This window comes from Panthera pardus, unplaced genomic scaffold (genome assembly GCF_024362965.1).
Source record: "Panthera pardus isolate Hobbes unplaced genomic scaffold, ASM2436296v1 HiC_scaffold_24, whole genome shotgun sequence".
Taxonomy (NCBI): domain Eukaryota; kingdom Metazoa; phylum Chordata; class Mammalia; order Carnivora; family Felidae; genus Panthera; species Panthera pardus.
In genome coordinates, this window is record NW_026526810.1 from 135,326,536 (window position 1) to 135,353,228 (window position 26,693).

Consider the following 26,693-nt stretch of genomic DNA (forward strand, 5'->3'; position numbering starts at 1 on the left):
CAGACACGGCCCTTGAGGCCGCCTGGACGTCGGCGTGGGGATGGGCACCCATGCCTCTGGCTTTTAAGTCGCCTGGGAGTCAGTGGAGCGGAGGGGGAGGGTCCTGTCACTGCGGGCACCACCTTGGGCACCTCTCCGTGCTCAGCGGGGTCTGGCAAAGGCCTGAGGTCACCTGGCCAGTGAGTGGCAGACTTAGAACTCACGCCAGGACCCCCGACTCCCCAGACACACTCTCTTCCCGCTACCCCCGGCTGACCGGCCACCGTCTTGCTCATGCAAACCGACTACCTATGGGCTTGGGGAGGGCTCCAGATCCCTCCTAGCCTTTGAGACAGCGATGCTGAGAAGTGTTATTTTTATTCGTCCCCAAGCCTTGCCAGATTACATTGTCAAGGCCAGCACTTTGGAGATATTCCCTTGGTTTCGCAATTCACGCAGTGACTAACACATGTTACATTTTGAAAACCTCTCTTGGTAAAAATTTAAGCTGACTTGTAAATACATAAAAGTCTCGATGTTAATGGGGTGCATGATTTCTCGGTGGCTGTTTTGTAATCCCAAGATTCCAAAGGGATGTGGAATTCTATAAAAATGGAGAACGAGAACCCTCCCAGAGCCGCCCTTTGGAACCATCACTACGGGCAGCGGAACAGCCCTTACATCTGTCCGTCGTTACAGAAGTTACAAAATCACTTCGCGTTTCCTGCCCCTGGCAGGGCAGGGCTCTTCCGGGGGGTGGTCCGAGCAGGGAGAGCAGAGAAGCCCGGAGCGGAGGATCGGGGTCCCTCCACGGGGCAGGAGTGCACGCAGGTAAGTAGGGTGCGGGGCACCGCTTAGCTGAGCTGCCGAGATGTCAAGTCTCGCCGAGCAGGACTCCATCCCGGCCTCACGCCCCTCTGCAGCCTGGGCCACCCACACCCACGCTGTGCCCATCACACCCACAGCCCCTGCTCCCACGTCCCGGCTCCCTCACTCTGCACCCAGCTCAGCTGATTGCACCAGACGGGTCCCCACCCGGGACAGTCCGCGCCTAGGCTGGACGGGCGGCTCTCTGTCCGAGCATCCGAACTAGGACGTGAAACGGCGGTGGGGCAGTTGGCACTGGGACAACGTGATCTTCTTGCCCATCTGGGACCATGGGGCACGCTGGCTTTGGCGTGGGAAGGTGACGGGGAGAGGAGGAAGAGAGGAGAAAAGTCGAGAATGGTGAGGGAGAGGCCGCCCGCCGTGACAGGCTCCGTAAGGAGTGGGCCCAGGGCTGCCCCGGTGATGACGGGCTCAGCTCGGTGCCCAGAGCGTGGGCAGTGCCTCCCAGCCCCACCAGCACCTCCCTCGCAGCCCCAATTTATTGCCCTAGAGGATAACGCTTATCAGCCTACGGTTACCCCGCTTCTCCTTTCGTTTCCCCCGTTCCGTGTCGGTCTCCGCACTGGACTGTAGACTCCGTGCCTTAAGTGGCCTGTCTGGCTGGCTCCCCGCCATATCAGCAGAGCCCAGCCCAGTGTCTGGGCATAGCGGGCACTTCATAATCACTTGTTGAATTCACGCACTTCTGAGAGAACCGGGGAGCCGGCCTCCTCCACCGCACCCCCATGGGTCGGTTTCACCCCTTCGAGAAGTCCAACCAGACACAAGAGCGGCTTCGCTCCTTCCGTGACCTCAGACAGGCAATATGGGGGTGGGGGAGGTGACTCCCTAATCAGCAGAACGCTCACCTGGGCCGTGCAAGGGCCAGGAAGCAGCCGCGAAAGTCGAGACACGTTTATGATGCAATAAACTCCAGGATGAACATTGGTCTTCTTCCAAGTTCGGGGCCAATCTGTCTGGGTTCCTCTGGGGCCCTCCCCACGTCTCACCCCCCCCCCCCACAAGCTGCCTGCCAAACCCAGGGATTCGGGCCATCAAGACACCGTGTCCTTGATGCTGTGGACCGCCTCCCCAGCCCAGGCCCTGGCGGCCAGCATTCCGGTGACCTGGGCGTTTGCAACCCCATAAGCTAAAAAGCGTGTCCAGCCAAAGATAAAACGTCGAGAGGGTGCTTTCTGAAGAAACGTTCGACGCTGTGGAAGAACTCGGTTCGGGAGGTGCCAAACAGGCTTCTTTTTTGCGCTACCTAAGTGGGCTGGATGCAGTCCCAGCAATCGAGACACACACGTGGGCGGGAAAAGGGGTAGGGGACAGACCCTGAGACGGTCACCGTGCGGTGCGACTGGGACACGGCACAAAAATGGCAGTGTGCCCCAGGCCCAGGATGGAAAGACCGGCTGTAAATGGGGGATCATCGAGGGGTCCCCAAAGGAAGGAAATTTCCATTGTCTCTTGTCATTTTAACTCAGCATCTCTAGAATACCTACTATATTAGAGCCGGCTGGGTCCTTAATGGAATTACTCAGCCTTCGGTAATAACGAACCCGTCTAGGTCATGTGGGGAAGCGCTTTTAAGTTATTCTTTTTTATTATGGCAACGACTCACAACGCTTGAAAAGACATTTTCCTTAATTCAATTACCAAGTGAGCTAAATGCATTTGCTGGAGATAATTAAGAATCTTTATAAATATAAAACAATTATCCCATCAAAATACAGTGCTCGGTGTTATTATTCAAGCTGGCTTTTCCATCAAGCGCCCTCCTTTCAAAGCCCAAAGCGCTGCAGGCCTGCCTTTGCTAATCTTCCCAGGGGAAGCTGCCGGTGTCCAGGCTGCGTCGTCCTTCGAGCGTTTCACCACGACGCGGGCGTTGGCCCCCCGTCTACGTCACCCCCTGGACCACGACCTGGACCGCGGCTGAAGCTCCGCCCGGCAGAGCAGGTTATCGAAAAACGGTATGGACCAGACAAGACAACCATGCAGAGTTCGTTGCCCAGCTCGGCTGCTGGAACGGAGAGAGAACATCGGTGGGAAAACCAGGGAAATCCAAATCCAGTCTGGAGTCAAGTTAATGGACCGATGTCGGCTGGTTGGTAATGGCATCGTGCTGCAGTAACACACAGTGTTAGCCACAGGGAAACTGGCCGGGGGGTGCACGGGAACTCCGTACTGTCTCTGCAACTTCTCCGTAAATCTGAAATTGTTCTACGATGGACAGTTTATTCAAAAAAACCAAGACCGCGGTGGGACCGACTTCATAAGCAGAAGGGCAGATCACTACTGCTCAGTACTTCCCATCTTTAGAAGCCTGTCTTGGGCGCCCCCCCACCCCCAACTACAGGCAGGAACAGCAATGTTACATCATGCGTGGGGGCTGGGAAAAGGGGAGCGCCCTTCAATGGAGTTGTGTTTGATGTCAGGTGCCCCAGACGCACCACACGCCCTTCCTAGACCTCCCGAGGACCTGGGCGGGCTCTGGGGGAGCCAGGCCGAGTTAAAATCCCTCCGAGCTGCGTTGTGACTTTCGTGGCCACACCATAATAATATCCATATTTAAAATTTTCTTTGGGGCGCCTGGGTGGCTCAGCGTCCGACTTCAGCTCAGGTCACGATCTCATGGTCCGTGAGTTCGGGCCCCACGTCGGGCTCTGTGCTGACAGCTCGGAGCCTGGAGACTGCTTCTTTGGATTCTGTGTCTCCCTTTTTCTCTGCCCCTCCCCCACTCACGTTCTGCCTCTCTGTCTCTGTCTCTCTCAAAAATAAATAAACATTTAAAAAAATAATAAATAAAAATAATATAAAATTTTTTTCTTTTATAAACCTTCGAATACTTCGCCATGTTTCTGCTTTAAGCAAAATCCAATAGATGTGCACGAGCCCCTAAGAGAATGGTGTTGGGACAGACATTCTCGCGCCGTGCCCGCCGCACCTAATGGAGAAGCAGGGTCCCCAGGCCACACTTCCCCAGCTAAGTGACCTGGAACAACTCACTTAACCAGAGCACCTTCGATCCCTCGTATGGGCACCGGGGGTCATGAGGGCTGCTGTGCGGGCTTTGATGAGGACGGCCTGAGTTCATCGGTGTGACGGCGCTAACGCGAGCCCGGCCCCCAGCAGGAGATCGATAAGGAAAAGCCGGCTTCTGTGAAACATCCTAGCCGTCTGAGCAAGACAACAGTATTTCCATCTCCTAAACGTTCCCAAGAGAGCCTCGGCGGGAGTCTGCCAACATGACCTCTTGATTACCCTCCGCCAGTGCTCTCGTTGCCTGAGACTGGAAGTACTTGAAAGGCATCCGGCCCCCACCACCTCGCCCTGAGCGCTCTGCACCCCCTGGCCCCCCACTTACCACCCGAGGCGTGCACGCTGGGTGTCCCCGGACGGCCGCCTCCCGGCCCTTTCTGGATCTCATTCTCCTAGCCGGGGGCTCAGGTTCCCTCACTGCACTAAACACAAGGGAGGGTGTTTACGAACGGGATCTGACCCAAGTCCAGGCTCAACCCAGAATTTCCCTGTTTGCTTTTGCTTCTCCTGGGTGCACTGGCGGGACGGCCCGGGGACTCGAGCCATCGCGATGACAGTCTCGGTGTGGGCGTCAGGGCTGACCTCCCAGTCCTCCGGGCCGCTTCTGCTGAGGGCTCAGACGGGCTTGTCATGTTAGGTAACTGCCAGGGCTGAGCCTGCAGGAGAGACTCCATCCCTGGCGCTCCTGCGAGTGTTTTCCCGGTTTGTTTAGCTTGGGAAGTTGGGCAAGAGCAGGTAGAAAAACTCTGGGTCAAACACGAGCCGTTGCAAGAAACTGACTCACGCTTTACCAACAGCATTATTCATCCTCTTTCCTCTAGCGGGCTATTCACGTATTCATTTATTCGGCAAATATTTATGGAGCGGCCAACATGTGTCTCTGGGTCCACTCACACCCCAACCTCACATCCTTACAGACCCGGTCAAAGGTTGCCCCCTCCGGGAAGCCCGCGCCGGGACTCTTTGCCAGACACCATCCCTCTCCGTCCCAAGGAAGGTCAGCGGAAGGAGCTGGCCGTGGGCTCAGAAGGGCCGGCTGAGAAGCAAGGCTCCAGGACCCCCCCATGTGTGTCCCCGGGCAGGTTACTGAAGCTTTCTGCCTCTTTCCTCATCTATAACGTAATATGAATACTTACCTCCTACAATGAATGCCTGGGGATGCTACATAAAAGGCAGTAAACGTCGTTTGCAAAATGCAACTTAGCTTGTGGAAAGAAGAGGAGTCGGGCGCCTGGGTGGCTCAGTCCGTTAAGCCTCCAACTTCAGCTCAGGTCGTGATCTCACCGTTCGTGAGTTCGAGCCCCGCGTCGGGCTCTGCGCTGACAGCTCAGAGCTAGTTCCCCCCCTCCCCGATTCAGTGTTCCTCCCTTCAGGCACAGATGAACAGGTTCCCTGCCCCTTCCAATTAGCCTGTCCTTGTGACTGGTTCTGGCCAAAAGGTGCTGAGAAAGAGAGATGTGAGCCGCTTCTAGACTAAAGCAATCAACAGCCCATGCAGACTCTCCAGGGCCATCTCTCCTCCCAGTCCCTCGGTGCCCATGGATGCCGTGCACCCAGATAGCAGAGCTGTGTTGAGATTGAGGAAACCTGGATCATTGAGTTACTCTGTGGCAGACAGTTGCCTGGAGAGTTGCTCAGATTCCCTGCAAACTTTGTAAGAGCTTCAAGAACAAGAAATAAGTCTCTGTTAGGGTGAACCAGTAAGAGGGACTATTTGTTACTGAAGCAGAACATAGGCTACCCCGACTAATACACCTGGCAAAAAGAGATAGCAAGCAGGGTAACAAGGTAACTTGTTCATCACTATTGGGGCCTAGGCGGAGAAAACTAATCTCTTCTGAGAATTCATATCCACAGTCCTTACTTCCCAAGAGTTGTGGGGGGGGGGGGGGGCGGGTTGGATTTACACCATCTTTGTGATCCAGGAAATCCCAAACTGTAAAATCAACTTAAAGATATTTCTGATAAGGTCCGGTTAGTGGAAACAAACTCAAATCCCCCTCAACCTGACCTCATAGGATTCCCACAAATACAGACCCACTGAACAGGAAATCACAATCCCAAGTTAGAACCCCCAAATTCAACAAATAAATGCAATTACTGAGTAGGAAACTTAAATAAACTTTTTCTTAGTGTTTCAAGAACGGAAATCAAGAAACCGAACAATGGGCAGTTAGCAAAGTACTTTCAAAAAAGACCAAATAAACTTGAAAAAGAACCGAAACAACTGGCTATGAAAATCTTGTTAATAATATTAGGCCCTCAGGGCGCCTGGGTGGCTTAGTCAGTTAAGTGTCTGATTTCGGCTCAGGTCACGATCTCGCGGTTCATGGGTTCGGGCCCCACGTCAGGCTCCGTGCTGACAGCTCGGAGCCTGGAGCCTGCTTCGGATTCTGTGTCTCCTTCTCTTTCTACCCTTCCCCCACTTGTGCTCTGTCTCTCCCTGTCTCTCAAAACTAAATCAATGTTTTTTTTAAAAAGTACTAAAGAAAAGAAAAAGAAGAGCATGCAGAAAGAAGATCTCAGGTACGTGTGTGGTGGGAGAGGTTGGGGCAGAGTGTAGTAGCTACTAAAATGTGAGGGAAGGTCTCACTGAGAAGGTGAAAGCTGGGCAAAGACTTGAAGTAAGGGGGGAAGTGAGCAGAACAGAGTATGGAGGGAGAGCAAGCCAGGCAGGGGGAACAACTAGCAGATTAGTCATTTGCGTATCTTCTTCCGTGGAGTAGCTGCTCAAAGCTTTTTCTGATGAGGCACTGTTTGTCCTATCCTAGAGTTGCAAAAATGTTCTTATTTCTTCTGATAAAGTCCTTTATCATGTGGGTGTATTGCAAACCTGTGCTCGCAGGCTGTGGTTCATCTGTTCATTTTCTTAACAGGTCCCTTGAAATACAGATGCTGTTCACTTTGATGACCTCCATTTGGCCAAGTTTTACTTTTATGGTTTTGGTTGTTTGGGTCTTATTAAGAAACCTTCGCCTACCCCAAGGTCACAAATATTTTTTCTATATTTTCTAGAAGTTTTATATTTTTTGGCCTTTATGTTTAGGACTGTGATCCCTTTCAAGTTAATTTTTGTGTATGATGTGAGGTAGGGGTGGAGGTTTGTATTTTTTATATATGGATATCCCACTGTTGCACCAACATTTGTTTTAAAGGTTTTGCTTTTCCCAATGGTTTACCTTGGCCCTTCTTTAAAAAATCAATTGGTCATATATACATGGATCCATTTCTGGGTTCTCTATTCTATTCTATTGATCTAGATATCTATCCTTAGGTCAATATCATACTATTGCTTTAAAATAGGTCTTAAAATTCAATAGTCTAAATCCTCCCACTTGGTTCTTTTTTGAAAATTGCTTTGGCTATTCTAGGTCTTTTGCATTTCCACTTAAATTTTAGGATCACCTTGTCAATTTCTACAAAAAAGACGGGCTGTAATTGTAATTGGGATTATGTTGAATCTATAGCTCATTGAAGACAGGATTGAGGGGCACCTGGGTGGCTCAGTCAGTTGAGTGTCAGACTCTTGATTTCAGCTCGGGTCATGATCCCAGGGTCATGGGATCAAGCCCTGCATTGGGCTCTGTGCTGAGCATGAAGCCTACTTAGGATTCTCTCTCTTTCCCCCACCTCTGCCCCTCTCCCCTGCTCTCTCTCGCTCAAATTAAAAAAAAAAAAGACAGAATTGAAATCTAATAATATTGAGTCTTTGGATGCATGAACATGGTAAATCTCTTTATTTCTTTGTGCCACGTTTAATCTCTCCCAGGATTGCTTTCTAAATTTTGGCATACGGTCTTGTATATATTTTGTGAAGTAAATCCCTAGGCGTTTCATACATTTTATGCTATTGTAAATGGTATTATTTGTAAGCTTTTTTATTTTGAGATAATTTTAAAATATCAGAAGACTTGCCAGAAGAGTACAGCGAGTTGCCATATAACCTTCACTCACCTTCCCTTAACGTCAATACCTAAATCATGGTACGGTTTTGAAAACCGAGACATTAACGTTGGTACGATGCTCTTTACTAAACTGCAGACTTTGTTTAGATTTTACCAATTTGTCCACTAGTGTTCTTTTTGACCCCAAGATCCCACATCATATTTAGTTGACACAGCTCCTTAGTCTCCTACAATCTGTGACAGTTGTTCAGTATTCCTGTCTTTCGTCACTTGACACTTTTGAAGAGTAATGGTTAGGTGTTCTGTAGACTGCCCCTCAAGCTAGCTTTGTCTGATGTTTCCCCATGATTATTTGAGGTTAAGCATTATCAAGAAGAACATCACTGGGGTGATATGCATCATCGTGGGTAGTTCATAATCACTTGGAGATCCCTGCATGGTATTATCCTATTTTTTCTTTTCAGTAGTAAGTTTGGGGTGGGAGACACTTAGAGACTAAGCAAATACTCTGTTTCTTCTTAAACTTTTGCCCGCTAATTTTAACATCCACTAGTGCATCTTGCCTCCATTACTTCTGTGGAATTATAACGGTGATTTTCCTGTTACCCTCATTCCTTTGACAGCTGGAACTCTCTAAGTTGTTGCTCCCTCTCTCCCATGTATGCGTTTATCCCATTATTAATTTTATCAGCATGGACTAACAGACATTTACTTTATTCTTTGAGTTATACTTCGGAATCGCCATTGTTTATTCCGCTGCTCAAATTGTTCTAGCTTTGGCCGTTGGAAGCTCTCTCAGATTGGCTCCAATAGCTTTTCAACATTCCCCATCCTTTCGCTTTCTACATGATTATATAATGTCATCATATGATGCCATTCATATGATTGGCATTTGATTATATGATTCATTTGTAGTAAAGTACTTTTTAATTCTGATTACCCAATGTTCTTTGCTAGTTTATAGTATATATATAGTCTGTATACTATATATATTCATACATATATGCTACATATAAATATGCAATTGACTTTTGTATATTAAAAATGGGTTTCTTTTATTTTTTGAGAGAGAGAGAGAGAGAGAGAGAGAAGGAGAGAGAGAGCACATGCTCAAGTGGGGCAGAGGGAAGAAAAGAGAGAATCCCAAGCAGTCCCCACTCCCAGCACAGAGCTTGATCCCACAACCCTGAGATCATGACCTGGGCTGAAACCAAGAGTGAGGCACTTGATCAACTGAGCCACCCAGGTGCCCCTAAAATGGGTTTCTTGTAGGCAACATATAGTTGGGCCTTGTTTTTGTATCCAGTGTCACAACCTCTGCCTTTTATTGGAGTATTTAGACCTTTATGGTTTAGACGTTTACCTAATACAATTATCAGCATCGCTGGGTTTAATTCTAGCATATTTGTATCTGTTTTCTATTTGTCCCATCGGTTCCTTTTTCCCCTTCTTCTTCCTTCTTTGGGATTAATTTTCATTCTATCTCCCCCACTAATATCTAATAAACCATATCTCTTTGTTCTAATTTTTAGGAGTTGCTCTGGGATTCAAAATACGCATATTTAACTTCTCAGAGTCTAGTTCCAAATGTTACACAAGGTCACGTGTGACACAAGTATCCTGAAGCAACATGCTTCATTCCAACTCTCCTGTCCATTGTGCTATGGTTGCCATAGATTATACTTTTCTCTCTTTTTTTTAAATGTTTATTTATCTTTGAGAGAGAAAGAGAGACAGAGCATGAGCGGGGAAGGGAAGAGAGAGGGAGACAGAATCCAAAGCAGGCTCCAGGCTCCCAGCTGTCAGCACAGAGCCCGACATGGGGCTCGAACCCACAAACCTTGAGATCATGACCTGAGCCGAAGTTGGATGTTTAACCGACTGAGCCACCCAGGAGCCCCACTTCTACTTCTCAATATGCAAAATGTTACCTTGTTGATATTTGGTATTCAGTAGGCAATTGTCTCTTAAGGAAATTAAAAGTTGAAAACTATTTTAATAAGTTTTTTAAATACATATAGCAGAATAATGTGAAAGATTTCATGGACAATAGCAATTTATGCCCCATATATGTTTTCATATGTTTATGTTTAATACACAAAATGTGTAGAAGGATCCACACCAAACATTATTTCCTTTGGGGAACAGGTCAGAAGGGTTTATTTTTATTAAGGTTCTATTTGTATTTGGATGGAATGAGAATATATGACACCTATAATGTCAATATATTTAATCAAGTTTTTATTTTATTTTTAATAACATTTATGAGCCACCAGAATGCCACAAACATAACTGCAAACAATTACTCTTAAAGTGGGCTTTTGTTTGTTAAAAAAAATTTTTTTTTACATTTACCTATGTATGTTCCAAGTCCATTTCCAATACTCTTCACCACTTTTGGTAAATCCAGCTTTCCACCTGACATCATTTTCTTTCTTCTTGAAGAACTTTCTTTCACATTTCTTGTAGTGCCATTCTGTTGGTGTCTTAAAAACGATATTGCCTTCATGTTTGAAAGATATTTTTGCAGAGTAATAGAAGTCTAGATTAACGGCTTCTTTCACTATTTTAAAGACGTCACCCCGTTGACTCCTGGCTTGCATTGTTTCCAAAAAGAATTCCGCTGTCATTTTTGTATTGTCCCCTCTGCATGTCTCATTCTTCTCTGGCTGCTTTTGGGATTTTCTCTCTAACTCTGCTTTCTGAAACTTCACCGTGATGTGTGTTGGTGTGGCTCTCTTTGTATTTATCCTACTTGGGACTTATTGAACTCGTCGGATTTGCAGAGTTAGAGTTCCCGTCAAATTTGGACGTGGTGTCTCAGCTGGGCCTCCTGGAAAGAGCACTTCTGTCATTGAGTAGAAGAGCCAACCGATATGTTTTACCGAGCTGGATAACCACGCTGCTCAGAATGCTGTCCAGGAGCCTGAACAGGTGGATAAGGCTCAGTGTTAATGGTGCTGTGGTTGGGATGGAGTCGGGTGAGACTCTGTGAGGTCCTCTCCATTACTTGGAGAGTTAGGACAGCATTGCCACTGCCTCTGGGCACAGTTGTGGTGATGGCTATGCCACACGGTGGCCCGGATGCAGGAAGCAACATGAGTCCTTTGGAAAAGAGGTGCGGTTTGAGCTTGGGGAACGGGCGTCTCAATCAGACCCATCTTCCCTGGATGCTGTGGGCATACCACAGCCACACGGGCAGGAGAAAGCTCAGCACATAGGAGGAAAAGTCTGCGTTGTCTCTGGGGTCTCCCTCCCCATGGAAGCTAGATCTGTTGGTGCACACAAGCGCCTCCCTGACAAGCTAGCATTGTCAAGCACTTGGCTTCTCCTGGTCACCTCGGTGTCCATTCCCAACACTACATTTGCTGCTGCCCGTTTCCCTCTCCCAAGCGTTGGCCCAAATGTGGAACTCAACCCCTTGTCTTTCCATAAGAAACCACATATGGACGGCCCGTGTCTGAGCGCAGTCTCTACCGAAGGTTGGAGGGGAGGGGTTCTTCCATCATGGCCATGAGGACACCAGGACTCAGACCTTCCTCGGCCCTTCCCGTCCCCTTTCCTGCCAGACCCCCGGAACCCCGCACTCTTCCTTGCCTGGAGTTCCCCTGCCTTGAGGGTCACCCTCCCCTCCAAGGGACTTACCCAAGAATTTTCCTCCCCAAAGACACAGAGCTGGAAGGCAGGTGAGCAAAGAGGTACTCCCCCCAGGTGCAGAATTAAAGGAGGCACCAAAAATTCTGTGATGAAGACAAGCCACCTTTCGTGTGATATTTTTAAAGTCGAACGTGATGCAAATACAACCCAACCACCAAACAATAAGCCGCCCGATTCAAAAACGGGCAAAGGACTTGAACAGACAGTGCTGCAAAGAAGTTACAGAAATGACCGAACAGCCCCTGAAAAGATGCTCAGCCTCATTAGTCGTCAGGGAAAGTGCAAAGCAAAGTCAGTAAGATACCACTGCACAACCACTGGGATGGATAGAAGAAAACAGTCACTTAAAAATGGAGAATAGCAAATGTTGGCAAGGGTGTGGAGAAACCGGAAGCCACTACACCACCGGTGGGCATGCAAAATGGTGCAAAACGGTGGTTCCTTTAAAAACTAAACATAAAGGGGCGCCTGCATGGTTGAGCCAGTGAGCGCCTGACTCTTGGTTTCAGCACAGGTCATGATCTCGTGGTTCATGGGATCGAGTCCCGAGGTGGAATTCTCTCTCTCTCCCTCTCTCACTGGCCCTCCCCCACTCATGCTCTCTGTCTCTCTCTCTCTCAAAATAAGTAATTTTTTAAAAATAATTAAACATAGAATTGTCCTATAATCCAGGAGTTCCACTTCTGAGGATATACTCAAAATAATTGAGGGGGGGAAAAAAGCATCCTTAAATGCCCATATTCACAGCAGCACTATTCACAAGAGACAAAGTGCAAATCAACCCAAGCTTCCCTCAGGCAGATGAATGGATACACGAGATGGAATATTATTCAGTCGTAAAAAGGAGGGAGTTCCGACACCTGTTACACATGGATGAGCCTGGAGGATGTTATGCTGAGTGACACGGGCAGTCACAAAAGAACATCGTGTGACTCCATTCACACAAGGTGTCTAGAGTCTGCAAATTCGTGAAGACGGAAAGCAGCATGGGGGGGCCAGGGTCCGGGGAGGGGCAAAGGGGAGTTAGTGTTTTGAAAAATGTAAAAGTTCTGGGGATGGATGGTGGTAGTGGTTGTAAAACACTGCAAATGTACTTGGGGCGCCTGGGTGGCTCAGTCGGTTGAGCATCCGACTCCGGCTCAGGTCATGATCTCGCAGTTCGTGGGTTCAAGCCCCGATTCGGGCTCTGTGCCGACAGCTCGGAGCTTGGAGCCTGCTTCCGATTCTGTGTCCCCCTCTCTCTCTTCCCCTTTCCCGCTCACTCTGTTTCTCTCTCTGTCTCTCTCTCTCTCTCTCTCTCTATCTCTCTCAAAAATAAATAAACATTAGGGGCGCCTGGGCGGCTCAGTCAATTGAGCGTCCGACTTCGGCTCAGGTCATGATCTCATGGCTCGTGGGTTCGAGCCCCGTGTCAGGCTCTGTGCTGACAGCTCGGAGCCTGGAGCCTGTTTCAGATTCTGTGTCTCCCCCTCTCTCCGCCCCTCCTCCACTTGTGCTCTTTCTCTCGCTCAAACAAAAGTAAATAAATAATCATTAAAATTTCTTGAAGGAAATATTAATATATTTTACCACAATTAAAAACAAAGTAACAAACAAACACACCGACGGCCTGCGCTCTGGGTTCCTGGCTCTCCGCGGTAGCCGCGCGGGACGAGCATCCAGGAGGGGCTTCCTCCTCCTCTGCCCTCTCAGCTCCGTGGACCAAAGTCCCCATTTCATCTGGCCACGGGCCACTGCTTGTGAAACAACAAAGGTAAATATTTTCTACCTTGACTCAGTAGAGTAGAAACAGAAGAGATCCAGTTCGATTTTTAGAGTTTTGTTCCCCGAACGCGTTTCCTAACCTTTATATTGTCAACGCTCCTTAATCCAGAAGGCACACAGGGGACCACTCCCCAAGCCTCCTCCGTGACACGCCCTGGTCACCAATCGGCCGGGACTGAGAGCCGCCCGCCTCGGGCCTGCTGTGACAGTGAGCTTCCTGCTCGCCGTCCTCACGACGCAGGCGCAGTCTCGGGACTGAATGTGCCTAAGTCACACAGCTGAGCAACGCTGCACGAGCCCAGAGCGTCCAGGTGACTTTGCCCGAGGACACACGGCTGGCCGGAACTTTGGCTTTGGGCTCTGGCCCCTCCCCCCCCCACCCCTCCACCCACCAGACATGTCCTTGTGCATCTTTTTTTTTTTTTAATTTTCTTCATGTTTATTCATTTTTGAGAGACGGAGCGTGAGCGGGGGAGGGGTGGAGAGAGAGGGAGACGCCGAATCCGAAGCAGGTTCCAGCTGTCAGCACAGAGCCCGACGTGGGGCTCAAACCCGCGGATGGGGAGATCCTGACCCGAGCCGAAGTCGGACGCCCAATCGGCCGAGCCCCCCGGGGGCCCCAAGTCCTTGCGCCTCTTAACAACAGCCTCGGATCTAGTTCAAGCCCATCTCCCCGCAAGGCTCCCCAGCACCACGACCACCAATGCACACAAGCAGGAGGCCAGGGCCTCAGCCGGTGCAGGCGGGCCTGGGCTCTCGGGGCCTGGCTCCTCCTGCACCTGAGGCTGGGGGCCCTCCCGGCGGGGCAGAACCCCCCGATAAGGAGGCTTGCGTGGCCCGAGATGCCCGTGCCGAGCCTGGGGTGGCGCCGGGGCCAACGCGCATTCCTGGGCCCGGCCTTCGCAGTGTCGGCCCTCCTTTCCCACAAGGCCCCGCGTCTCTGCTTGGTATGCGACAGGGGTCCCTGCCAGGGTCCCGCTGCCTTCCCAGGCCATTCAAGTCAACTCCAGCAAAGGCTTTTTGTTGTTATTACCACCCTCCGCCATTAGCAGGGACAGTTTTTGTCTTCCCAAATGGGAAAGTATCTTTTACTTTTCTCTTTTGACATTGACTATTTGGCCCAAAGCAGGGACCAATTAAACTAATTAATCCCTAGGCATCTTGCCGACCGAGAGACCAGGCTCTTGTTCCAGAGGGAGCAAGCGGGCTCTCATATCGTGTGGCTCTGACCTTTGGGCCGGTCAGCAACCCGGAGACCCCAGGCTCTAGCCCGCCCCCCACCCCCCAGGCCTCTGGGGATTCACGTCCTGAGGCTTCCCGCCCCCCCAACCCCAACCTGCCCACACAGGGGGCATCAGGCCCCCCTGGGGGGCTCTCTCATGGAGCCAGACTGCAGCTCCCAGGGGGACCGCTTTCCGCTTCCATATGCAATTAGCACTTTCTCTTAGAGGGGGAATGCAGAACCCCAAATTCAGAAAGAGCCCCATCAGCTGAAAGGAGGGGCTCTCAAGGTGGGGCTCGGAGGTCCTTGGGGGCCTCTGGCGGGGGTGGGGGCAGGGCGCCTATGCTTCAGGGCCGCCCAGCTCCTGCTGAACCGGTCCCTCGTCAGATGCATTTTCTTCACGGACAACAGCAGAATTTCTTTGGCTCTCTGGCAAGGAGCAGCTGTCCACGCTGTTTATTCAGATACCATTCTGGCAATATTCACAAGGTTGTTTTTTCTCTTCCCCGCAGGCTCTGAAACCATCCATAGGGCAGTTGGACGCGCTGTCTACACATGGCTCTCCCGAGTGGCATCTTCCAAGAGCCCTTTGCCGCTCCGGGCCCCTCCCCCGCCGCCTCCCACCCCTGCGAACGGGCCTGTTTCTGCGAGCACTGAAGACGGGAAACACGCGATCTTGAATGTGTCTCTTTCACGGTCACACATTTTTTTCGTTGTGCATCTTGGCTGATCCATGATTTAAGATCCCCAGCAACTGTTTCCAGGTCGGTTTTCAAAGTGTTTTTGCACCTTTAACCCCCCCCAACCCCTGCCACCCCGCCACCCCCACCCCACTCCTCCCAGCCCTCACTCACCCCGCCCTGAGAAAAAAGAAAACCAGAGGGCACTGGCCAGGGGCGTGAAGCACGTCTCTGAAAGCATTTATTTTTTCAGTAAAAGTTTCATGGTTTTGCCTCTGGTTTCCCCTTGCTGCTTGGAGCCCTAGGCTTGCAGACCCAAGATTTGTTCCGCGGCCTTGCACACACGGGTACATCCTGACAGGCACCGGGTTCCAGAACTTTGCACAACACTGTGACCACAAGCACTCAGGATATGTGAGGCCGTGTCTCCCCGTTGTCTCCCGACACCCGGTCGTTTCCTGGCCCAGAGGCACCACCAGGGGTCCGCACCCTGCCCCCCTTGGGTGTCTCTCCCTCCAGACTAAGTACAGCCCCCACACAGGGTGCTCGGGCCCCCAGCCCTCCCAGCCGGCCTCACCCTGCAGCCCCCCACATGCTGGTCTGAGGGGCCGCTGACCATCTAGCAAACAGCCCACATCCCCCTCGTGGCCCTCGCTCTGCCCATGTCCCCGCCTGCTGCGGTTCCCCCCCCCCCACCGCCCCCCCACTCCTGCCCTCGTGCCTGAGTCTCCTATGTTGTGGTAACAAATCACACAAACTTCATGGCTCCGAACAGCACAAATTTATGGCTAGACGGTGCTGGAAGTCAGGCGTCCAAAGTGGCCTCGCTGGGCTAGAACCAAGATGTCGCGGAGCCAGCTCCTTCTGGAGGCTCCAGCGGGCGCATCCGTTTCCCGGCCACGGCCAGCTTCTGGAGGCGCCCGCATCCCTCGCTCCCGGCGCCATTCTCCGTCTTTGAGTCGCAGCATTACGACCTCCCCTTCCCTCCTCATCACATCTCCTTTTCCCTGACTCTGAGCCCCTCCTCACCTACCTCCCTCCTTCCCTCATGAGCACCCTCGAGGGCACGATGGTCCACCCGGGCAATCCATCCCTGTCTCATCCGAGTCGCCCCAGGGCCTGTACTCAGCCGAGCACAGGGCACGCACCTGCTCACAGCTCACAGGCCGTTGGCTCCCGGGTCCCGCCGGACTTCCCAAAGCGACGTATGAAGTCGCAGGACAGAAGTATCCGCCCCAGGTCACAGGTGGAGAGCTGAGGCGTGTGCAGCAGGGAAGGGGTGCACAGGGACCCTGCCGGGCCTGCGGCCGCTGGTAGCGAACCCGCGGCACACAGCGGGCATCTGCGCCTCCAGGCAAACGGCCACAAGTACGCGAGGGCGGGTCGGGAATTCCTCCCGCGGTACAGGTCCACGGCGCAGGCACTTTGGGGTTTGGAATGGAGAGTCTCGCTTCTCCCCCAGACTCACCTCTTCCCCATGGGGCTGCCCGAGGGAAGAGCACGGGACGAAGGGGCAGACAGACCCGGGCAATGCACGCGTGCGCACACGCACGTGGGCGGCTGAACATCCCGAGCCTCAGATCCCACCTCACTATGGACTATGAGCGGGTTGCCGTGTGCACGTTCCAAGCCCTGGGCCTCGGAGAAGGGGGCAGAGCATGACTTCTCTGCTTGGCCCTGGCTGGAATGCAGACGGGATGGAGGGAGCTGCCGCAGCCATCTGAGACCGTGAGCTCAGAGTTTCTTGTGGAGGACAGAGCAGCGGGCTCCCCGGCGTCTAGGCTTCTGATGTCCCGATGGCCCCACATCCAGAACCGCCTGTGTTTGGACTGAAGGGGGAGAAAGAAAGAAACGTCCATCATGTCTAAGCCACTCTCTGGGGGCATCTTTGTTCTAGCAGCAAGCATGAACAGCATCCCGACGGATACAGATTCGGGCACACAGAAGGGACGGGCGCTGCTCTTGTAGCTAAATCCCCCTTGGTCTGGCCTCCGTGGTCCAGGACACAGGTGTTGTGAGCTGGAAAGCTGTCGCCAGCCCCCCACCCCCACCCCGCCGTGCTGTGATCTTGCCCTAAAAGTGCTCCCTCGGATGCATAGAAGGCAGACCACATCCCGATGGCCCCTGGAACTCTAGGACTGGTTTGAAAGACTCATAATGTTGGGGTGGGGGGGGTGCTTCCTGACTTTGGGAACTGATCTGGGAGAGTCACCAGATGGCTTTGGAGACACAGTCTCAGTGGAAGAGAAGAGGTTGGTCCCAGGAGGCATCCCCAGCAGGACAGGGGGGCCGGCCCTGGGGCCGCGATCTGAATGGAGTGCTGTCCCCCTGGCCAAGCCTGTTGATTCCGGGGACAGCAAGGCAGTCGCTCTTGAATGAGCAAGATAAGTCAAGAGCAAGATGGGCCTGGAAAGAAGAGACCAACTTTATGAGAATAAAAAGCCAGGTCTGGACAAGATCTCTAGGTGGGGTTACATGCAACATGGCACGAACCGGTTGTAAATAGACCAGCAGTTGACTAGTTTTAGAAGGAATTGTATTTCCAAATAAACCCAAAGCCTGGCTTTCAAAAGCCTGTTGTTTTTTGTAACCCGCCCCCAAAGAAATTCCTGGACGCCCCAGGAATGTGGACAGAACCAGAACTGAGTTAGGAAGGCTGAGCACGTGCCGTGCTTCTTCGGGTGTGGGCTGAGGGCGGACGGTGGGGCAGGTGCCCGCTCCGGGAGGACAGAGCCAGGACAGCGGGGACAGCAGGCGAGGTGGTCCAAGCGAGCAGACAGACGCAGGGGGGCCCAAAGGGCCGGCTGACGCAGGGCTGCGGCGATGCTGGTCCTGGGCGAGCGGCTGCCCCACGGTCCACCCTCCTCTCCGCCAAAGGCAAGTCTTTACGGCAGTCTGTCCCTGCACCGCCGTGAACTTGCCCTTTTCATGACAGTCCATGGTTCCCCATTCGTTGAGGGGTCACAGCAGCCTCGAAGTGCATCACACACGGATCCTGGATGTGGCTGGACACAGAGCCTGGAAGGATCTCAGGGCCACGCCCACTGGAAGGGGCCGAGTGCGCTCAGAGCACAGAAGGGAGAGTCTGTGCGGGAATCACGGGCCCCAAAGGGCCGGCCTGTGGCCTAGATTGTTAGCGGTCCCCCAGTCCACCTGCCCTTTCTTTCTGTCCCGGCAGAGCCCTTCAAGTTCAAGCTCGCATAGGGCAGCCCACCTAAGGGGATGCCCCCTGCCTCCCTCACTGCAGCCCGTGGCCGTGTGACCAATGGGCCGTGAGCAAAACGCGCATGTGTCGCTTCCTGCGGAAAGGGCCCCACGGCCCGCTCTCATCTACTGTCTTCCCCTGGCTGCCCGGCGGATCTGCGGCTCCCTGAGCGGCAAGGTAGAAGGTACGGGAGGACAGCGGGATGGGAATAGGAGCAGCCGGTGCCCCGGCCACCGGGAGCTGCCGTGTGAGCCCTGCGTGGCTTGTGACCCGGGAGAGGTTCCGCTCACTGGGCCGCGGGGACCTTTGTCACGGCTGCCGACCCTGTGGTCCGGCTGACACAGCCGCGGGCCTGCGTGCGGGCTGGGGAGGGGGAGGGAGGCCTCGCCACGTCTTCATGCTGCAGTGCCGGCCTCGGTCGCCCCTCCGGAAAGGGCCGCGTCGTCGGTCGCCGCGGCAACAGTGCGGCAGGTGCGCGACCCGCGGCCGCGCACACCCGAAGTTGCCGCTGCTGTAGCTCCTGACGATGTGCTTTGTCCGGGAGGCACTGGACTCGCTGTGTGTCCTCGGGTGACTTAGTCATTGTGTCTCCGTGCCGTCGTCTGTGAAAATGGGGACTGCGGTCCCCACTGCCTCCCCGGGGCGCTGGGGTCCGGTGAGACGACGCAGGTAAGGCCGGGCGCTCCGCCGGCTCTCAGCGATGTCACCTTACGGCCTTCTGACCCTGTGCTCGGAGTCCGGGAACCCGAGGAGAAGGCAGGCACGACGCTGCCCGCCCAGGAGACCCAGGAGCGGCCCACGTCGCTGAGGAGGCCCGTGAGAGGTTTGCGGGCGAGAGACGCGGTGTGGGACGCCCGGAACGGCCCGGGCACATGGCACCTGTGGCTGGGACAACGTGGGCTGCGTGGGGTCGGCTAGAGGGTGGGAAGAGGGTGGCAGAGGGGATGGGGACGGTGTCCAGTCCCCTCGTTGCACGCGGATCCTCCCGCCCTGGGCCGCTCCCCAGCAGGGTCCCGGCTGGGCTGCGGGCTTTGGAGGAGCCGGGACGGCATCCGAGTCATCTCTCCCTCCTCCGGGGTCTTCGCCCCTTCGGCAGCCCCCTCACCTGCCTCCTGCCAGCAGCGCGGCAAAGGGAGCTTGGCAGCCCCGTGCCGAGAGCCCTCCGGTGTCTCTACACCACATGGCAGGTGCCTGGTAAACGTTGGGTGGACGGAGGCCTGACACACAGTAGGTGCCTAGTCTGTGTCTGAGGATGAACATCGCGGGCGCTCAATAAATGCTGCGAGGGCCCGGCGCACAGTAGGTGCTTTAACTTTGGCCAAATCAGCCCTTGGTCTCGGGCCCCGAGTGGGTCTGGAGGCTCCCAGGCCCGACCCACTGTGCGCTCACACCTGAGAGACCTCGGTCACCTGGCGTCCCCTCGCCCACCTCTGCCAGGATCAGGGTGTCCTCAGGGGACCCCAAGAAGCGAGTGCCACAGAACTGGGAGGCAGTGTTCCTTTCTGTCTTCACATCGGGCTAAGACTCAAAACAAAACTGTCAGATTTCAGAACATTTCACAGCGGCAAAAATAACTACACTTGGGGAAAAAACACGCAGACACTTCTCAAAGTCATCTAGTCGCTTCAACAATGTGCCAAAAGCTTCTGGAATTGACAGGTTCGGTTTGCCACGCACCAACTGTGCCTGCCCCTGCCAGCCTCGTCTCCCGAGGCCCCCGAGGCCCCCGCGTGCCAAAACCTCGGCGCAGAAGAGGCGGCCGGGGCACCTTTGTCTGCCCCTACTAAGTGCCGGTTCCAAAACCGGCCCCGGGATTCACGAGCCACAGACGCCAAATCTGAGGTGACAGAGGCAGGGCAGGAAGGGGAAAGGCGACTCTGGAAAATACCTGATGATGCGCAGGGCGCACGCTGCTGCCCATCCCACCGGCTTCTCACAACCGCCTTGTGGAGAGGCCACCCCATTTTCCACGAGGGCGCCGGCGCACAGGGATGGCACTCGGGTCGGGGGCGAGCCACCCTCTCCTGGGAAGGAATGCCGGCTGTTCTCCGAGTCTGCAGTAATAGAAGAGGGAGCCGGCCACACACCGCCCAGCCAGAAACGGTTCCCAGCCCCCTTGGCAGCCAGGTGTGGCCACGTAAGGAAGCCTGATCAAGCGGTGTGAGCAGAAGAACTGTGTCCAACTTCCTGGCTGCGCTCCCCCTCCCCTCTGTGATGGCAGGAGCTCAGGCAGCCACCTTGGACCCTCGAGGATAGCAGAGCCACGAGACAGAAGGAGCCTGGGCTGCCCACACCGGGGAGCTGCCATGGGAGCCTGGGCCACGTCCGCTCACTCATCAGGCTCTTGAGGAGGGACACTTGAGCACCTGGCCACCGAGGGTTGCTGTCCGAGCTCTTCCTGTGGTTCTGTATCAGGGGACCAACCAGAGCAGCCTCGTTGTGAGCCCTGGGTGAGGAGCCAGAGCAGAGGAGGTTCCGGGCAGGGCGGTGATCCGATCCCACTCATGTCTTTTAAATGTCCCACTGCCTGTTGTGTCCACGGGGATCGCGGCGGGCAGCACGGCCTCTGACGTGTGAGAGGGGGCGGTGCTCAGCCTGGGGCGGTGGCGGAGAGAGAGAGGGGGGTGGGTAGGACCAGGACGCATCCCAGAGGAGGGGGGACACACGTGGGGAGGAGGCCTGGGGCACCGGCACTCAGGGCCGCTCCGGGACTCAGCTCAGGCGGTGAAGTCCAAGGTCCCCGTGAGGCCAGCAGGCGGGTCGGGATTTCAGAAGGTGGCGTGGAGGCATTACGTGGGGGGCTCACCAGCTTCAAGTTAGTAGTAAACACAGGGAGGACATGAGGTCCGCTGAGAAGGGAGCCCAAAGGTCACAGGAGGAGGGGCTGAGGAGCACCAGCTTTGGGGGTGAGCGAGGGGGATCCTCAGAGAAGACTGGGGGAAAGCAGCCCAGAGGGGGCACGGCCACCTGCGTCAGTGCAGCCAATGGGCCGTCCCAGAGGAGGCCGACCGTGCACCTCCCCACAGAGTGACCACCAGACCCCCTGACACAGTGGCCATGGGGAAGGTGGCCGTGGGGGAAGGTGGCCGTGGGGGAAGATGGCCACTGATGTGGTGGCCATGGGGGAAGGTGGCCGCTGACATGGTGGCCATGGGGAAAGATGGCCTTGTGGGAAGGTGGCCACGGGAGAAGGTGGCCATGGGGGAAGGTGGCCACTGACATGGTGGCCATGGGGAAAGATGGCCTTGGGGGAAGGTGGCCACAGGAGAAGGTGGCCATGGGGGAAGGTGGCCGCTGACATGGTGGCCATGGGGAAAGATGGCCTTGGGGGAAGGTGGCCACGGGGGAAGGTGGCCACTGACATGGTGGCCATGGGGAAAGATGGCCTTGGGGGAAGGTGGCCACGGGGGAAGGTAGCCACGGGGGAAGGTGGCCATGGGGGAAGGTGGCCCTGGGGGAAGATGGCCACAGGGGAAGGTGGCCCTGGGGGAAGATGGCCACGGGGAAAGATGGCCTCAGGGGAAAGTGGCCACTGACATGGTGGTCACGGGGGAAGGAAGGAACAAGACACAGACAGCAGAGGATCCGGGAGACAGGCTGCAGCGGGGTCCTTCTCTGCAGGTTTTCCCTGACACAGAACGGGTGTGGACGGCTGGCAAGGGCAGGTCCCCGGGGAGGTCCCTGCGGAGCCCCGCGGAGCCCGGGGTGCAGGACGAGGGGGCTGGCACCGTGCTTGGTGTTTTTCCAAGTCCCTGGTTTCTTGCCATCTAGACTGATTCTTACTGAATGTTTTTCTCAAATGCAAAATCCTTAATAGTTTTGTTCTTCAAAACTTGCTTTTTTTTTTTTCTAGGCAATATCCTCAGTGAAATCACAGATTTGATGGGTTGACTTTCCTCCTAATACACATGACACCAAATACACAGTTATGTAAAAGGCTCCATCCGCAGGCCGCCGCAGTGGTCTCGGGACCCACCCCGTCTCCCTCGCTTTTGGAACTGACTTGGGAGGAGGACCACCGGCCAGTCCCTGGTGTCAGGCGACCAGGTCCCAGCCCCGCCTCACCTCTCAGCGGCAGGGCGACCTCAGGCAAGTTATGTAAGCCCTCTGGGCTCCACCTCCATAAACTGGAGACAACAGTCTATCTCAAGAGTGGGCGTAAGAGAAAGGATCCACAGGGAGTCCTTAGCGGAGAGCCGGCAGTCGGTTTAGGCCGAGGAGCGCCCGGCACGGCAGGATGGGCCCCGGGACCGTTCACGAAGGTTCAGGTGAGCGGAGAGCCCACGGGACCTCCTGGTGCCGGCGCCCGGCCCGCCTCACTCTGGCCGGGACCTGGGATGTTGTAACATATCCCAGCAAGGCTCTGGAATGCATTACACCCCAGGGAGCAAACATGAGCAGAGGAGGGACCTCTGTGTGTGCCAGGCTGTGACCGTCCCCCCCCCCCCCCCACCGAGTGACATCGGCTTCTCCGAGGACCCTACCGGGGAGAGCCGCTCACGACCGCAGACAGGCACATGGGCTGGAAGCACACCATCCTGCCCATTTCCACCATTTTTAAATGTGGTTCTCTCTGAGCTCCCAGGATCTGCAAATACAAACCTCATGCTACCTTTCTGGAGCTGCCTCTTACACGCTATCCTTTTACAGACGGGAAACTGAGGCAGAAGGAGTGACCTTTTAGAACCGGACAGAACTCTCGAGAACAACCGGTCCCGCCTCTGCCCTGCCTGTGGAAAGCAAGGCCCAGCAGGGGCAGGGCGGGAGGTGGGGGACTCCAAGAGGTCAGCGGCCTATCCCATTGCCACAGGCTCAGGAAACCACTGTCCTGGGGGGCTCTCCTCCCCAGGTAATACCCCGTCACCATGCAAAAGGGGATACCGCAGGCCTCTCTTCTCTCTCTTCTCTGCAAAGTTAGCAACTCGTTCCATAGAAGCCGGGCGCTCTGGCTGGGTGGCGGCTGTCTGTGCAGAGCAGAGGCCAGCTGAGTCCGGGGTCAGCACCGGGACCGTGCTGGGCCGACCCACGCCTTTCTACCCTGACTGAGCCCTTGGCAAAGGGTGCCGTGTTCTGACCGCCTCCCGCACCCTCAGCATCAGGGCCTTACCAAGCCAGTGGCTCCCCGAGAGGCCGGTCTCTGCACAGATAAGGAGTGTCTGTGATTAGCGTGAGGCCATTTGCCCCAGGACACCTGGCTGTCCAGAGCCGGGGACACCCCTCTGCCCTCTAGGGCCTCTCTAGGCCTGTGGGGCAAAGGTGAGCCCCTGCCCAGCTCTGTTTCAATTACTTCCAATTCTAAACTCGCAGGGTCCAAAGAGCAGACCCAAACATACTTCTATAAAAATGTGTTTGAAAAAGAACATTCTCTACTCATGCTGGCCCTCTGCCTGCTTCCACTTTGGGGTTCTGGGCAGACTTTTAGAAGCAAACCTCTCACCAATTACCAAGAGCAAAACAACTCCCAGAAGATCTCAGCTGTGCCAAGCAGAGCAAGGAACAAGCCCCTTTTGCAGAGAGTTTCCGCTCCGTTCGAGAAATCCCGGGAGGTGCACATCGTGTTGGCCCTGGCCACATCCATAGCTGAGCCGGTGCCCTCTACCTGGTGCCCCCGCCCACCCCCTGACCCCACCCCCTGCTTCCCCCCGTCCCAACCCCGGCCATCTCTGCCTTCCTCCTCAGCTCCTAGAAGGACCAGAAGGAGCCCCCCAGCTGCCACCAGCCAACACTGAGCACCCTGGACCGTCAACGCACAGGTCCAGAAAGTCCAGACAGAGAGGGGCGCCGTAGCCAGCTGGGGCTCCCCGGGGCGCACCCTCTAAGGCACAGCCACCCCCTTCCCATTACCATCGCTGCAGGCCCTGGGGCTCTGGGCAACACAAGCCAGGACTTATTTCCATGTCGCACGAGGGCGCTGAACATTCTGGAGCTAGGTCTTGTACCTCGGCGGCCTGAGGCTGCGGAGGAGAGGAGGGCTCCGGGGGGGCCCCTCTCTCCTCATCTCCAGCCCCCTTTTGCAGATCACTGACGGGAAAGGCAGCAGGAAGGACCTTCGGATGTGCTCTGCTCAGGGGCTCGGGGCCGGGGCCAGGGAAGTGGGCCTACGCCGTGTCCCGGAATGATCCCGATACGCTGGGAGCTGGGCCTTTCAGGAGCAGATTGGAAAATCCCCCGGAGCGGGTGGGGCCTTGCCAGCTGCTTGGGAAAATGTCTTTTCAGAGCTTAAGGGCGTCATCTCCTCGATTCCCTCTCATTCAGGCTGCAGGTTGCAGAGCCCTGTGCCTCGGGCTGGAGGCTGGGGCCCCACGGAGGAATCCAGCCCAGCCACCGCCACCACCCCCCCCCCCCACCTTGCTGGAGGAGCCCCCGCCCAGAGCAGGAGACGGTCCTGACAGGAGACGGCGGCAATCACGCGGGGTAACTGGGGGTTGTGCACTGTGTCCCAGGCTTGAAGGAGGGAAGAGGTCAGGGAAGGCTTCCTGGAGGAGGCGGCTCCCGAGGACCAAGTCGGAGTTAACCAGAAAACAAGTGGGGAAAGGGCACCCCAGGGGACGGAAGCAGACGTGCAAAGACCCCGGGTGGAAGCAGAAGTAGCCTGTGCAACGGTGAGGACAGAGAGCGTGCGGGCGCCCAGTGGAGAAGTGCGCTGGGGGGATGCCGGAGCCAGTCCAGACGGGGCCTCGGTGCCACGTGAAGGAGTATGGGCTTTATTCGGAGAGCAGTGGGGAGCCATGCAGGCCTTTAAGCTGGCGACGACCCAGCCTGGGTTTATGTCTTGGAAAGTCTACCCTTCTGGCTGCCAGGAGAGCACAGCACAGAGGGAGGCCAGCCGTGGGGACCGGTGGGGGGGGGGGGGGGCGGATGAGAATCTCCTTTCTGGATCCACAGCCGCTTATCCCGAGCCCTTCCCACCTGGCCCCTTCTCCAGCCTCACAATCCTTCAGACTCACCATGATCGCCCTACCTCTGAGCCTTTGCAAGTGCCGTTCCCTCTGCCTGCTGTGTCCTTCTTTGCCATCTACCTGCAGGGCCTATGCACATGGGCAGCCAGAGTGCCCGCCCTGCTGGGCCTCCCTGCCCACTCCTCTTCTGGGAAGAATTTGTTCCTCGTTTAGAAGGTTCCAGCAGAGACCTGGCCACGCCCCAGGTGTGGCAATCCTCTGGTCAGGAGGCGGCCTCCCCACCAGACTAGAAGCCTTTTGAGGGCCGAGATGTGCCTTTGGATCCTGAACCCTCAAGCAGGGGAGGGCACGCGTGGGGTGGGCCCTCTGGGAAGGCTGAAAAGGCTGGCAGGCTGTCCCGGGACACCTGGTTCTGAGGTCCCCTTGACTCCCGCGACCTCAGCTCTAGCTCACCCCGGAGCAGTTCAGCCCCATGTTGGCCAGAAACCGTGAGATGCCACCTAGCTTCCCGGCCGAAAGGAGAACTCTCTCCCCGGCCTCTGGATGTGCTGCTCGAGAGGCCAGCAGTTGATGTCAGCCCTCTGGAGAGTGACTCAGCTCGATAGGGCTCCCTTGCCCAGGATCCCTTCCTAGGGTGGCCCGTATCCAGTGACCGGTCACCACGGGGCTACGCGAGGCCAAGCCATTCATCCCAACCCGAGATAACTCGGAACGGCCATCCCAGTCTTAGACTCCTCGGGGCTCGTCTGCGGGCCCCGCTGGGACAGCAGCTCCCTCTGCCCGGTGGGCTTCCTGTCCTTCCTGTCCCCAGGTAGCGACCCAGGACCCCCCCCATCACATGCCCTCCTCCACCTCCGGGTCTGCTTCCTGGTTCACGGCCTCAGTTCTCACGTGAAAATGGGGCCGAGGAGCGGGCTCACCGACCGCTGGCTGCCTGCGAGGACCCCTGGCCGGTGCCAGGAGTTAAAGGCGGGAGAACTTGTCCAGATGGTCACCAGAGCGGACCGGGCTGGTCTTCCGGCGGGCAGACGTGGGTGGTGGGTGTGGTGCCTCAGGCTCCCGAGGGATGGGGAGACCGCCCGCCACGTAGGGAGGGGGGACCGGGATGGCTGTTGCAACGCTCGCCTGATGCTTTGGGGAAAGATAACACTGTATGTGGGGAAACCGCGAGGCCTCCTCGGCGGCTATAAATCCCAGGATTTAGCGAAATGAGTAATCAGGCTCCAAAGGTTAAGCTCCCAACACAGGCAGGTCTGCTATGACAAGGTCAAGGCCAGAATTGGAAAATACTAAGATCTTTAACAAACGGGGTGGTGACTTCTGAGTCGAGGCACCCAAAACCTTGAGCCCCTCGCGTCCCCTGAACTCTCCAAGCTGGCAAAAAAAAAAAAAAAGAAAAAAGTGGTCTGGTCTGTCTGTTCCTACTAAGGGCAAGTGCTCCCATTTCCTTGAAGATGTCAGGAACCTCCT

The 26,693-nt window shown here is 55.2% G+C and overlaps 1 long non-coding RNA gene across 2 annotated transcripts in view; it reads left to right on the top strand.

Annotated features, from left to right (window-relative positions):
* Positions 1-17,925, top strand: part of LOC109274566 (uncharacterized) — a 33,140-nt gene extending 15,215 nt beyond the window's left edge. The window contains exons 4-5 of one of the 2 annotated variants that reach the window (XR_008417348.1): positions 14,952-15,203; positions 15,895-17,925. This is a non-coding gene — a long non-coding RNA (uncharacterized LOC109274566). Of the gene's footprint in view, positions 1-14,951; positions 15,392-15,894 lie in introns of those variants that run through there. The other variant, XR_008417347.1, reaches the window with a different exon arrangement.
* Positions 17,926-26,693: the final 8,768 nt, after the last annotated feature.